Below are 15,904 nucleotides of genomic sequence, written 5' to 3'. Positions count from 1 at the left end.
AACTTCTGATCAAAATTAAGCAAGGGTGAGCTCACTTATGGTCGGGGCTTAGCAAGTGGGGGAAAACTAATGCAAGGTAACAAGGTGAGACTGAGGTTGAGCAGTAAGCATTTTAGTTGGTCAACATTTTATTAACAACACCTATCTTAATAATAAGTGTGAATCCCAAGTATTCCCATTAAGCAAAGGTATAAGAGTATATCAAAAACACTTAAGTGAAACCACTTAAGCAAAACCATTGGCAGATCATAGGATCTCGATTTATTTCCATCTTCAAGTTCAATTATCATGTGAGGAGTCCAGGCTGCTCATAACCATGAGCACGGCTGATATATCAGTTTTACACTCTGCAGAGGTGGCGCATCTTTACCCATGAGTCGCGATTCCCTTCTAGCGCGGGTTAGCTAGACTCGTATTCACTTCCGAGGTGAATGGCCAGTGTCTCACTACGAGGCTTCTCCCTAGAGTCCTCATTACGCAAATGCTGGAAATGGTCAAACTGCATAAGGCACACCTACCGTAACCAACTTATAGTCCAGACTACAGGGTAAAGCTTTGGGAACTATGCCCGTATCCAATCTGCCTGAGCCGAAACTATAAGCGCTTGCCAGATGCCCCTGTTCCGGTCGACCACGACCAGCACCCAACATAAGACTTCCCTAGTTATTTAGCCAAGACCAGAGTCATGATAGTTCTCATGGTAGCACTGTTTTCCCGGGTGGTCACTCCATGTTCCAATTAATATGCAATAATCATGTTTAACCATCGGGTTAACAACAATAATGAAAACTTACCATTTTGGAACATTAATATCATAAGCGGAAGTAACTGCATAAAGTTAAGTTGTAGCAATATCATAGCTACTTGATTAGATCATAATCCTAGGTTAAACAAGGAGTAAGGATGGAAAGGTTATCTAAATAGGTAACCCATCAAATTATGCATATATTCATCTAAGAATAAACTTTATTAAATGTATTGTTTGGGATCAAACAGAGTATGCAGAGGGAGAAGTCCACTTGCCTTGCTTATTGAAAACTTGAGACTCTTCCACGGATCTGAATAGATCTTGATTCTTAACTACTAGATCAACCACTGAATATCACACAAACAAACAAGAACAAACACCACTCAATAACATACCACATTCACCATATGTAAAGCTAAAAGAAAGCCTAACGAAAAGAGCATTCGTTTTTCTAAAACGTCGCAAGTAATGGTTATAATACGAGGGTATTCTTTTCAAAAATGTGTGATCTATACTTTATAAAACAAGACATGAGCTTAAAATATATTAATTAATATATACAAATATTTGGTTCACCAAATTAATATTTTATAAAGCGTCATACGTGATATGTCTAATATTAAGGGTTTATAAGACGATAAAACACGTTAGAACGATGTTAAACCTTTTTAACCTTTTTAGAAAAGATAAATATTATATATCTAAGGTTAATGGCCTACGAAACACGTTATTAATTTTAGAAGCATTATGGAACATATTATAAATCATCGTTAAACCTTCACTTATGACAAATTAAGATATAAGTCTAAATAGATTTTATGTGAAAAGATCATTATTATTAAACACCTATTTATGGAAAGTTATGATATATGTTTTAATAAACTTTTATGTAAAAGACAATAAACAAACAATTATATTTTATTATAAAGTACATGTCCTATATTTTATTAAGGAAGCCATATACAAAACAATATACAAACTAACATTATTATTAAAGAACATGAACACTAATTTCCTTAGTTTATTCTTTAGGAAAAACTAAGTGACACATATATAAATAATATGAACTAATTTTAATTAAATGATTACTTAAGCCTATATAACTAGTTGTAAACTAATATAAATCTAATTAACTAGGTTATGAGAGGACATAATTAATCTATTATTTATCTTTACATTTAGTTTAGAAACATATGACCTAAATATGAATATTATATTCATTGGTATGTTATTAACTATTGTTTTTAGTTATGACGATGTGAGCACTTAATTAAGCCATTATATAATTGTTAGAAAAGTTATATGACATATTACTTTTAAGTTTCTATTTAATACGGCTATACTTAAACATCTATAATAAATCCTATTAAATCAAAATCATGATGTCTATTAAAAGGTCATTTTGTAGTTAGAAACAAATTCTCTAATTCTTTAGTAAGAAACCTATATTTACCAATATAACTATCCATTTCTTTAGTACTAAAATTCTATTTTTTCGATTTTTCTCCTTAAATAGAATTTATACGTATGCTAAAAATTGTTTATTTAATTCCTTTAACATTAATATACTAAGAATTAATTATAAATTACTAAATGGGACTTTAAATAACCTATTCATGGTTATTACTACGTACATAATTACTTTACTAATTCTACGTAATTTAGTGTCATACTTATGAATACATTTATTATGAATAGTAAAATCTGGCGAGGCGGTCCAGGGTGGGCGGGGTGGGCGCAGACGGTCCGGCCGGCGAGCACGAGTTCTGGCGAGGCGGTGTGGGCGAGCTCCGGTGGCAAGGTCTCGGCCAGGAAGAAGGGCGCGAGAAGAGAGCGAGCTCGGCAGTGGGAGAAAGGGAGAGGGCTCGGCTGGGAGGGAGAGCTCCATGGTGTGGCCGGGCTTTTATAGAGAGCGGGAGGGAGAGGGAGAGACGCCGAGGGGAGGGATGTGGTCGGTGGCCATTAATGGCGGGCGGCGGCCATGAAGAGAGGGAGGTAATGGAGGAGGGAGAAACGGACGGCATTGAAGCTCCATTAACGACGAAGACGAACGGTCGTGGGCGGGTGGCTCGGTCGCAGCGTCCTGGTTCGGCAGCGCGCGGTCGGACGGGGTCGGGCTTGCGCGCGGCTCTGGGCGTCGAGGCGGGGGCGAGGTTGCGCGGCCTCTGGCTGCAGCTACTGCTCGGCCGGGCGGCGTGCACGCGCGGGATGCGCTCGGCTGGGGCGCGACGGCTGGTGTGCAACTGAGAGAGCAGGGGAGAGGAATGAGAGAGAAGAGGGAGTGAGAGGTGGCCAGGGGGCCGGCGGCGGCTACAGGAAGGAGAAGGGCAGGGGCGCGGCGCGGCTCCTTGCTGGGCCAAATGGGCCAATTTAGTTAGGGTTTTGTTTCTTTTTTTTCTTTTTTTCTTTTTCTTTTCCTTTTCCGAATTCAAAATACATTTCGAAATAACCCTAAAAATCATAATAATCAAACCAAAATTATTTATAAACAACATATTAATTCTTGGACTAATATTTATTATATTATTTATGTGAATTTTCATTTAGGAAGAAATGATATTACATATTCAAAATCAATCATGAGCATTCAAAAATCATCCCAAAGGCAAATAAATAACGAACACTTAAGATAAAATTAATTACCATAAATATCATTATTAACTAAATATATTATTTTATTTAATGATTTTCATAGTGTCACAAATCTACCCCTCTTAAAAAGAATCTTGTCCTCGAGATTAAGAAAGGCTAGCAAGAAAACAAAGGTGATACATGGTTTATTTGTAGGTTCTTAGTTCTCATTGAACTCCTCCAAACTTAAGGAACTTTCTTACTTCTTTGCTCCAAAATGTATACTAATCAAGCGTCCTTCATCATCATACTTATAAAATGGTGGGTCTTCTGAACTATTGCTTAGGTCATGCTTGGCAGCTTTCTTCTCTAGTCGGTCCAGACGCTTCTTGGGGCATTCACGAATAATGTGTCCTTCATTTTTGCAGTAGTAGCAAGCACCTCTTGCTTTGAGTTCTTTGCGAGTCAACTTTGCTTGACCAACAGGGGGTGAGGGTTGATTGGGTGTCTATATCTCATATAGCTGAGTCTGACTTGATTCTTCTGTTTGGGTATCCATGTGTTTCGTGGCTTTTGCTTGTGGTTGGGGTGAACTAATCATATATCCAAACATTTTTCTATTCCTTTTGTTGTTCTTCATTCTATTCATCGAATATCTCTGTGACTCATTTTTCTCGTTCATAGTTGTTAAGGTAGGAATATTGTCGTTGGCATCATTTACTTCATTTCCATTAGGGTTCATCATCTAGTCAGAGGGTAAAAGAGTTAGTGAGACAGACTGCATAAGAGGCTTGCATGACATTAAGATAAAGAGCAACATTTTGATTTCCAATATAAGATTAGTTAAGGAACAAGGATGGTTTCAGATTTCCGCCTAGCTTCATCATACTACAAGAGCATACAAGTGTTATAATCCTTAACATAGATCTTTTAAACTTTATAGATTTCAGAGCATGATATCCAAATCATCTTTCTGATCCAAGAGTATTTCTTTGAGCACAAATTGAGAGAAAGATTTGAGCGAGACTTTAGGGCAACTAGAATAGAGCATCACATTGTTTGCATATAATAGATGACACCATACTTTATTTTCTTTATAAAAAGACAAAACACAATAGGTGCGAAAGATTCTCCAAATTTATTCATATATCACTTAGCACAACTACAATTTCTCAAAGGGGCAACAACTTGACACTTTTTCGTGAGACATACTCCTTCTAGCTAAACGATATATTATTCTTCCTTGATAGATGTACCAATCTGAGCTGGAGGTCGATTGTCTTCAACTACTATTCTTTCTCCAGACGGGGTTTCCAAACACATGGTTCTCTCAGTATGTTGGATCACTGCCTTAATTCTTTGTAACCAATTATTTCCAAGAATCACATCCTTTCCTATTGATTCTATCACTATAAGATCAACTGGAAAATCTATCCCATTGATTTTAACACTTACATTTGGACATATGTAGTTTACTAACATTTTTCCTTCGGGTGTACTGATGGTCTTCCTTGATCTCAAGGGACACTTAAAGATACCATACTTTGTTGCAAATTGGGCACTGATAAAAGAATGTGTTGTATGAGGATCATACAACACGGTGGCGATGGTTTTGTGAATGACTAATGTTCCAAAAATCACCGCATTATCATATGGAATAGTTCCTGTCACTGCATAACTTATCCTTACTGTGGACTCTTTCCGTTGTTTATTCTTTGTTGATGCATGGGTTTGAGGGTGTTGTCTTTTCTTTTGGACCTTATTGATCTCCACATCCTTCTTAGGACAACCATTAACAAGATGGTCGGTATCTCCACAGCCAAAGCAAGCACGATTTGATGAGTTACATGGTGGAGTTGTCTTTATGGTGTTGGTAGAAGTTTCTGTGCATTTTTGTTCATATTCCATGTCTGAAGACTGAGATAGCTTAATCTCGGAGGTGATCTGTAGTGAACTCTTCTCAGGACAGTTACGGAAGTAATGACCTTCACGTCCACATTGATAGCAAGCTTTTCTTGAAGTTATTTCTTGACCTTTTCCATATTTACCTTTTCGTTTCTTGGACCTGATGCGACGACGAGGCTGAAACTGTGTGCAAGTAATAGTCCATCCATCAATGTAACACTCATGTGTTTCTTCTTGGGGCTGGGCATTCTTGTGATGTTTCCTTTTTGGAATACCTGACAATTCATCGTCTGATAGTGCATCTGCTATTAGTTGTTCTTGGGGAGACCATTGTCTTTTTATACCAGAAAACAAAATCCGGTTCTTCTGTTTTGTAGTTTCACTTTCGTTTGTACTGATCTGGCGACAAGGAATTCCATAATACTCGCAACAACAACAGGTTCCAGGGTTAATTGTTTGTTGGTTTGGTTGTGCATCCTTTTGGGTCTTGAATTTCTATTCATCAGTTGTTTTATTCATAGTGTTGTTTTGATTTGCCAACACACCGCATTCTTTGCATTTAGTGACATCACTTGTCGTTGATATTCCAAGGTCTGACATCTGTATGGGTATGGAAGAATGGAAGGGACGAAAGGGTTGAGCAAAGACAGATTATAGAGAGCAGAGAAAACCAATATATCTAAGGTTTTACCTAGCTAACTGATGCCATTGTGGACAAAAATCACACAATACACCAACAATCATTTCAAAGAAGCAAATCAAACATGAACACAAAGGACAATGAACTCAAACATACCAACACAACACAATCCAATTCTACTCATTCAACCAAAACAAAAGGTGAGACAAGGTTTGGAATAAGAAAGATATTATAAAGTCAAGGAGTCAGGTAAGAAATAGCAAGGAGTTAGACAAGACTTATTTGTTGGTGGCCAAGAGTGAAATAAGATAACCATGAACTATTAAAGTGAGGATAAATGATACAACCAAGGATATAAAGTGAGTTAGGGAGAAAGCTTTATCAAGGAGACAAAATAGAGAGGCATTTTCAAGTAGGAGTAGGGAGACAAAGAATTCAATATATCAAGGTAGATATTGCGCAAGGGTGGCAATACAATGGAAAGAAAACAAAAGTATAAGAAGTCAAGGGTTATATAGCAATATTAGGGATTAAAAAACCACTTATAATATAATATAATATCGCCATTACCGATCTAGTCGAAAATCTTAGTACTAAAGAACAATCCTATCACCTTAGCCAAGAAATCAAATAATAGATCCAGGGGATCCATAACAAAACTTCTTGCAGAGTGGGGATAAGATAGAGAATAGGGCATCGTCGACAGCTTCGAGAGGGTTTCTTCTGGCAAACTTCGCTTCAAGTTCCGCAATCCTAGCTTGATCATCTTGCAATGCTTCTCATTAGAACCTTCTGATAGACCAAAAATCAGACAAGAAGGGTTGAAGATAAAAGAGACGAGGTTTTATATAAAGTAAGTTTTTATGGAGACAATTAAGTCAAGTTTTGAACGACTGACTGGGCTTTCCATTTCTAACTAATCTAGCGACCTACGGTCACATTGCTCTGATACCACTTCTGTCACACCTGTTTCTAAGGGCAGAGCCGGGTGCATAACATATGTGTGCCAGGATCTATTTCCACACATATGTTGACGTCACAAGTGTAATATATCAAAAGAACAATGCATAAGGGCGTAAATAACGATTATATTAACATATTACACTTCAAACAGACATAATGTCTTAACCTTTATTCATCAAAGTACAACGAACATGGACATCCATCCACAGGAAGATGACCGGGGGTATCACTAGACTAGCATCCATGGAGTTCAGCATCATATCTTCATCTGCAACTTCTGATCAAAATTAAGCAAGGGTGAGCTCACTTATGGTCGGGGCTCAGCAAGTGGGGGAAAAACTAATGCAAGGTAACAAGGTGAGGCTGAGGTTGAGCAGTAAGCATTTTAGTTGGTCAACATTTTATTAACAACACCCGTCTTAATAATAAGTGTGAATCCCAAGTATTCCCATTAAGCAAAGGTATAAGAGTATATCAAAAACACTTAAGTGAAACCACTTAAGCAAAACCATTGGCAGATCATCGGATCTCGATTTATTTCCATCTTCAAGTTCAATTATCATGTGAGGAGTCCAGGCTGCTCATAACCATGAGCACGGCTGATATATCAGTTTTACACTCTGCAGAGGTGGCGCATCTTTACCCATGAGTCGCGATTCCCTTCTAGCCCGGGTTAGCTAGACCCGTATTCACTTCCGAGGTGAATGGCCAGGGTCTCACTACGAGGCTTCTCCCTAGAGTCCTCATTACGCAAATGCTGGAAATGGTCAAACTGCATAAGGCACACCTACCGTAACCAACTTATAGTCCAGACTACAGGGTAAAGCTTTGGGAACTATGCCCGTATCCAATCTGCCTGAGCCGAAACTATAAGCGCTTGCTAGATGCCCCTGTTCCGGTCGACCACGACCAACACCCAACATAAGACTTCCCTAGTTATTTAGCCAAGACCAGAGCCATGATAGTTCTCATGGTAGCACTGTTTTCCCGGGTGGTCACTCCATGTTCCAATTAATATGCAATAATCATGTTTAACCATCGGGTTAACAACAATAATGAAAACTTACCATTTTGGAACATTAATATCATAAGCGGGAGTAACTGCATAAAGTTAAGTTGTAGCAATAGCATAGCTACTTGATTAGATCATAATCCCAGGTTAAACAAGGAGTAAGGATGGAAAGGTTATCTAAATAGGTAACCCATCAAATTATGCATATATTCATCGAAGAATAAACTTTATTAAATGTATTGTTTGGGATCAAACAGAGTATGCAGAGGGAGAAGTCCACTTGCCTTGCTTATTGAAAACTTGAGACTCTTCCACAGATCTGAATAGATCTTGATTCTTAACTACTAGATCAACCACTGAATATCACACAAACAAACAAGAACAAACACCACTCAATAACATACCACATTCACCATATGTAAAGCTAAAAGAAAGCCTAACGAAAAGAGCATTCGTTTTTCTAAAACGTCGCAAGTAATGGTTATAATACGAGGGTATTCTTTTCAAAAATGTGTGATCTATAATTTATAAAACAAGACATGAGCTTAAAATATATTAATTAATGTATACAAATATTTGGTTCACCAAATTAATATTTTATAAAGCGTCATACGTGATATGTCTAATATTAAGGGTTTATAAGACGATAAAACACGTTAGAACGATGTTAAACCTTTTTAACCTTTTTAGAAAAGATAAATATTATATATCTAAGGTTAATGGCCTACGAAACACGTTATTAATTTTAGAAGCATTATGGAACATATTATAAATCATTGTTAAACCTTCACTTATGACAAATTAAGATATAAGTCTAAATAGATTTTATGTGAAAAGATCATTATTATTAAACACCTATTTATGGAAAGTTATGATATATGTTTTAATGAACTTTTATGTAAAAGACAATAAACAAACAATTATATTTTATTATAAAGTACATGTCCTATATTTTATTAAGAAAGCCATATACAAAACAATATACAAACTAACATTATTATTAAAGAACATGAACACTAATTTCCTTAGTTTATTCTTTAGGAAAAACTAAGTGACACATATATAAATAATATGAACTAATTTTAATTAAATGATTACTTAAGCCTATATAACTAGTTGTAAACCAATATAAATCTAATTAACTAGGTTATGAGAGGACATAATTACTCTATTATTTATCTTTACATTTAGTTTAGAAACATATGACCTAAATATGAATATTATATTCATTGGTATGTTATTAACTATTGTTTTAGTTATGACGATGTGAGCACTTAATTAAGCCATTATATAATTGTTAGAAAAGTTATATGACATATTACTTTTAAGTTTCTATTTAATACGGCTATACTTAAACATCTATAATAAGTCCTATTAAATCAAAATCATGATGTCTATTAAAAGGTCATTTTGTAGTTAGAAACAACTTCTCTAATTCTTTAGTAAGAAACCTATATTTACCAATATAACTATCCATTTCTTTAGTAATAAAATTCTATTCTTTCGATTTTTCTCCTTAAATAGAATTTATACGTATGCTAAAAATTGTTTATTTAATTCCTTTAACATTAATATACTAAGAATTAATTGTAAATTACTAAATAGGACTTTAAATAACCTATTCATGGTTATTACTACGTACATAATTACTTTACTAATTCTACGTAATTTAGTGTCATACTTATGAATACATTTATTATGAATAGTAAAATCTATATATTTTCATTCGACTAGAAAATACGTGACTTAGTGCCTATTTCAATTTCTTCATGCAAATAAGTTTATACTTAAACTACTACTAACAATTATCGTTCCACACACAAAAGCGAAATTAACTATATTTCTAGTATAAAAATCACTAAGTTAGTGAATAGTGATCGTGTTCATTTTTAGAATTATAAAATCATACGCATTTTAAAATATTATCGCGGGGTTCAATTTTGGTCACACGTATACATCGGAATCATAAACTCCAAAATCATAAATGAATCGGCAAATCGTATCATCATAATATTACAACAATAATTCATAAATTCATAAATTAATTCAACGCATGATTTAGAAAATAAATATTTCGAGGTTATCTTCAACCTTGGGTTAGCTCATGTGCGTCGACGAGCAGGAGCGGGACAGGGGGTTCGACGACAGGGGCTCATGTGCGTCGACGAGCAGGAGCGGGACAGGGGGTTCGACGGCAGGGGAACGGGCGCGGTCGTCGTGTTGCGCGGATGGAACTCCGGCGAGGTTCCACGGACAGCGGGGTGGACGGCGACGGCGTAGACGAACTCCGGCGAGTTCCACGGGCGGTGAACGGCGTGCGGACGGTCCAGTTGGTGTGCTGCGCGATCGCGTCGATGACGAACGGCGTAACTCCGACGATGCGTTTGGACGGTGGGGCGCGACGGTGAGGCTCCACGGATGGTGGACGATTGACGAATGGTGTGGGCACGGTCACCGGGTGTTGCACGGGCAAGCTCCGGCGCGGGCAACGACGGCCACGGCCGCGACGGTCGGCTCCCGACGAGGGCGTAGAGCAGCGACGAGCGCTCGGCACAACGGTGTTGGTGGTCGGTCACGGAGGCAGAGGAGCGGAAGGGAGCTCGGTCGAGGTGGCCGGGGTGGGCGCAGACGGTCCGGCCGGCGAGCACGAGTTCTGGCGAGGCGGTGTGGGCGAGCTCCGGTGGCAAGGTCTCGGCCAGGAAGAAGGGCGCGAGAAGAGAGCGAGCTCGACAGTGGGAGAAAGGGAGAGGGCTCGGCTGGGAGGGAGAGCTCCATGGTGTGGCCGGGCTTTTATAGAGAGCGGGAGGGAGAGGGAGAGACGCCGAGGGGAGGGATGTGGTCGGTGGCCATTAATGGCGGGCGGCGGCCATGAAGAGAGGGAGGTAATGGAGGAGGGAGAAACGGTCGACATTGAAGCCCCATTAACGACGAAGACGAACGGTCGTGGGCGGGTGGCTCGGTCGCAGCGTCCTGGTTCGGCAGCGCGCGGTCGGACGGGGTCGGGCTTGCGCGCGGCTCTGGGCGTCGAGGCGGGGGCGAGGTTGCGCGGCCTCTGGCTGCAGCAGTCGCTCGGCCGGGCGGCGTGCACACGCGGGATGCGCTCGACTGGGGCGCGACGGCTGGTGTGCAACAGAGAGAGCAGGGGAGAGGAATGAGAGAGAAGAGGGAGTGAGAGGTGGCCAGGGGGCCGGCGGCGGCTACAGGAAGGAGAAGGGCAGGGGCGCGGCGCGGTTCCTTGCTGGGCCAAATGGGCCAATTTAGTTAGGGTTTTGTTTCTTTTTTTCTTTTTTTCTTTTTCTTTTTTCTTTTCCTTTTCCGAATTCAAAATACATTTCGAAATAACCCTAAAAATCATAATAATCAAACCAAAATTATTTATAAACAACATATTAATTCTTGGACTAATATTTATTATATTATTTATGTGAATTTTCATTTAGGAAGAAATGATATTACATATTCAAAATCAATCATGAGCATTCAAAAATCATCCCAAAGGCAAATAAATAACGAACACTTAAGAGAAAATTAATTACCATAAATATCATTATTAACTAAATATATTATTTTATTTAATGATTTTCATAGTGTCACACATATACTGATAACAATTTGATCTAACACTGAATAAGACTGCACAAAACATGAGCAACAGATTCAGCATGATCCACAGGGACTTGGAACTTCTGCCCCCATCCAAGGAGTGCCTTCTTCCTTGGTCCCTTCGTCCTCGATCCCGTGAGGGTGCTGATCTAGATGAAAATTGAATAAGACACCAGTCTATGGAAATTGGAACTATGGAAAAGTAACAAGTGATAACAGAGATATAATTTATCATCAAAGGCTAAATGTAGAGTTCCTTGCACAACGTGCCCAAAGGTAGAAACAATGAAGTCAGAACTATCAGGAATGAGCTAGTTGGTAAACTTTCTATTTTCTATCTTTGCAAATACAAGATGGGTAACACAAAAACTGAAGGTGCAGAAATAAACCTTTTCAATTTAGCATAACATGTGTGCCCACCATCATCAAAAGAATAAGACTGTCCAAAATATGACTAATGTGGCAGTCCCTTACTTTAAAAATGAAAGAAAGAAAGAAATGTGTCAACCCCAATTGAAAGAAAGAAAGAAATGTGTCAACCCCAATTTTCAGGATTATTGCTGATTGACAAAATATTGTCGATCAGGTGTTAGTATTAGTTCACTACAAGCACAGAATAATCTAAGGAACTTTAGAAGGATTCAAATATGGTCATCCAATAATATGCTAGCGAGTCCTAAAATCCCCAAGATGTTTTTCCATCGTGATATATGATACAAAAGGTTGGATGAAATAATGTCAAGCACAGAGTCACAGACCTATGACCTATGAGCAAATTATCACATCAGACATGAGCAAATAGATAGCCAATAGCACAACTTGATAACCTCTTATAACATAAAAAATAGAACAGGGTTGTATTTTAACATATTTACATGGAAAAAAGATTTAATGCCTTAAAAATGACTCCAAAGGAAAACTCAAGTTGGTGTAGAATTCATCTATCTATCACTGGCAAATATAAATTGTCCACATCAACTAAAACAAACCTTCTCGAGCGAGGCGAGGCGAAATTAAACAAAGGAAACTTATATGCTCCCAATCTTATGATTTTACCTTCTCAACAGTTATGACCCGACCTTGCAACACAGAACGGTCTAGATATTTGATGTAGCGATCTGCCTCCTTAACAGCAGCCATGGTAAAAAACCCAAACCCACACGATTCCCTTGTCCAAGGACCATACACAATGCTTGCATCAATCACCTGGACGAATTTTTGCAGGTTTCTACAACAAATATTTGGACTGTTATACACCCTTTACTTAAAAGAGTTATACAACTTTGCATGCACCCTTTACTTAAAAGAGTGATTGTTACTGAACAAAGTTATACACTTCGGTAGGCCAACACCCATCGAAATTGATGGCACCGTATCCACGACATAGGACAAGAACGAAAGTGACAGATATGATTTACACAACATAGCAGAAGAATATGGCTCTTTGTAGCCAATGCGGTGCCCAGCAAAAGCAATGAAAGTATCACCTGGCCTGAGGTGCCTTGGCATGAAGGAGCCACCACCTTTCGGCTTTGAAGATTCGATGTCATCGTCTCCCTTCTTCGTGTTGTATGCCACATCTAAGAGAAACACGACGACGTCATCGAACAGAAGAGTAATGCTTCGATCAAGCGCCATGCTGGCATGGTGTGAGAGACGATGCACAGCGACAGAGAGCCAGGCTGAGCATCAAAGCCCACTCGGGCGAGCGGACACTAGATATGGGGAACGTACAACTGGATCCGCACATGGAGGCCGTGGATCCACACACCTACCGATCGGACGGCGCCAACGATGCCAACGATGTGGGGTTGGGGGTGCCAGAGGCTGGAGTCAGCCAGTCAAGCACGAGCACCGATGCCAGAGCCGTTGTGTGTAGAGGCGCTGGTGGACAGGGTTCGGGGGAAGCTGCGACGATGAGGAGGATGTCATGTTGTGGGAGTTGGAGAGGACAGGTACGCGGTTATCGTCGTGATAGCCACAGCTACGAGGGAGAGCGCAACGTCACCTAGGGTTCAGAGTAGTGAGAGAGAACACACGGGGGGAGGGGGGACGACGACTACCATATCACCAAGATGGGGCCGAGGGGAGGAGTCGTGTGCGCGGGGGCAGGCGAGGGTGCGGCTCGTGTGGACGCCTACCTTGCTATCTTAATAGGAGTAGTATAGATTATTCATTGAACTTCAAGTTTAGTTTCTTTAGCGTGTGGGTTAAGTGATTGGATGCTGCTAGAACCACATGCAATTTCTCGATATTCTTTATTGTTTAGGTACAATTCCCCTAGTGTTGGGAAATGATCTTCATTGAAGATGTTATCAATGTACTAAGTCATGAACAAATCTCTAGTTCTAGGCTCTAAATATTGGATTGTGGATAGAGATTTATAACCAACATATATCACCAACTTCCTACGAGGTTCTACGGATGTACCTAGGGTCATGATATCAACACATATATAGCACAACCAAATTTACATAGATTGGAAACCATTGGTTGTTGACTACGCCTTAACTGGTGGGAAAAAGCAAAGTGGTAAGCATATGGTTTATATTGAATCAATTCTGCAACATGCAAAATTGTGTGTCCCAAAAACTAGTTGGAAGTGTGTTATCTTGTAGAAATAGCATGGTAATGAATTTTATTCTTTTAAGCAAGGACCCAATGAGTTCATTTTGTGTATGCACATGGGGTATAGAATGATCCATGTTTATGCCTTGGAGGTAAACTCTCCAACATTATTCATTCCTATTGGCTATATGCGGTCCTTTGAGAAGCTCGCACACAAATAGATAATCTAGGCAATATTTTTTTGCAAATATGTTGTTCTGTATGGACAACATGTGTCTCCACTTAGTATAAGCATATGTAAGAACCATGAAATTTATAAAGGGCATCGGCAGGGGGTGAGCCGGACCACAGATGTCATCTTAAAGTATCTCTAGGAAATTCGTGGTCTCCGCCTTTACTTTTAGGTATGAAGGCTTAATTATCAATTTTTCTTTAGCACAAGAGACATATAGAAAGTATTTATATTTTTTATTTAGTTTTCATGCCATGGCCAGCAGAATTAGTTATGATGTTTCCTAGTCTTTCATGCCATACTCGGAAGGGCTCTAGATTTTTAAATTCAGTAAACATCGCCACGAATTCATTAGGTGGTTTAATTCTAAAGAAATACAACCCAGAAGAGGTGTCAAGTTTTTTATACCACTCTGTCTCGCATATGTCTGATGTAGTAATATGGAGGTATTCAACATCATCCGCACATGTAGTTGTAACGTGATAACCACTATGACCAATATATTTGAACGTGAGGAAAGTATGAGTTGCTCTTGGATACAAGAACACTTCTTCAATAAAGAACCTATTATCATTATGGAGGATGATAGCGTCTCTACTAGAGCCTACAACATGGTTACTATTGTTTATGATAGTAGTAATATTCTTAGCCTTCTTTTGAAGTGTCTAAAAATAAGTTGTCTCTCTAAGTATTGAATTTATGGTCGCACCATCAATCAGACACACTTTATCATTTGCCTCCATCACGGGAAGTAGCGGTCTTGTTCTAAATATATAAAATATAAATTTATCATTCAGGGTGATAATATATAACAAAATAAAGACAAGCAAACCATACATACCAACATATGTATAACAAGATCACACAAAAAATCAATCTCAATTATCAAAATCAAGTATGTTAGAAGAGAGCATTTATTACATCATGGCCAAATTAAAGTTATTTCAAAATCAAAATATTAGCTAAGAAGTTAAGTATGGAGCTAATGGTCGATAACTCGATCTACTCCATGAGACCACCATTATCATAACTAAAACCACCATTGCCTAGCAGAGCTTCACTAACAGTGGTGGACATCAACATCCATGGTGGCATGACTAGATTGTTCAGCAGTCTTAGGCGACTTAGGGTGGGGCTCTTCATTCCAAGCTTCTACAAGTGACCGGGCAAAGTGAGCATATGAGTTTTGGCATTTCTTCAAATCTCAATACATGCCAATTAGATGTTTCTCAATGGCGCATTGACGGAACAAATGTTGTAGGAACTCACACCTGAAACAACCTTTGTTAGCATGTTTTGAGGCACTTGCATCGCCTTTCTAGATGTTGCCTTTTTTTGCCTTCATCACATGTTTTGAGGCACTTGCATCACCCTTCTAGATGTTGCCTTTTTCTTTGCTTTTTCCATTGTCATGACTATCGGTGCCCCAAATATGGGGTACCCACTCCTGCTGGGTCTAGGAAAGACCCATGTGGCTATCCGTAGCCATGGATAACGAGTGATCTACCATGACTTAGGGCCTATGCCCGTTCGGCAGGGCCTCAAACCTTTGGTTTGGTGTCATCTCAGGTCCTGGTGGTGGGACTACTCGACAACTACACCTATGGGGCGGTCTCAGACCCCCACATGTGCCATCTAGTCGCCTGACCAAGGGAAGTCCGA

This window comes from Zea mays, chromosome 1 (genome assembly GCF_902167145.1).
Source record: "Zea mays cultivar B73 chromosome 1, Zm-B73-REFERENCE-NAM-5.0, whole genome shotgun sequence".
NCBI lineage: Eukaryota > Viridiplantae > Streptophyta > Magnoliopsida > Poales > Poaceae > Zea > Zea mays.
This window is presented reverse-complemented; position numbering follows the sequence as displayed.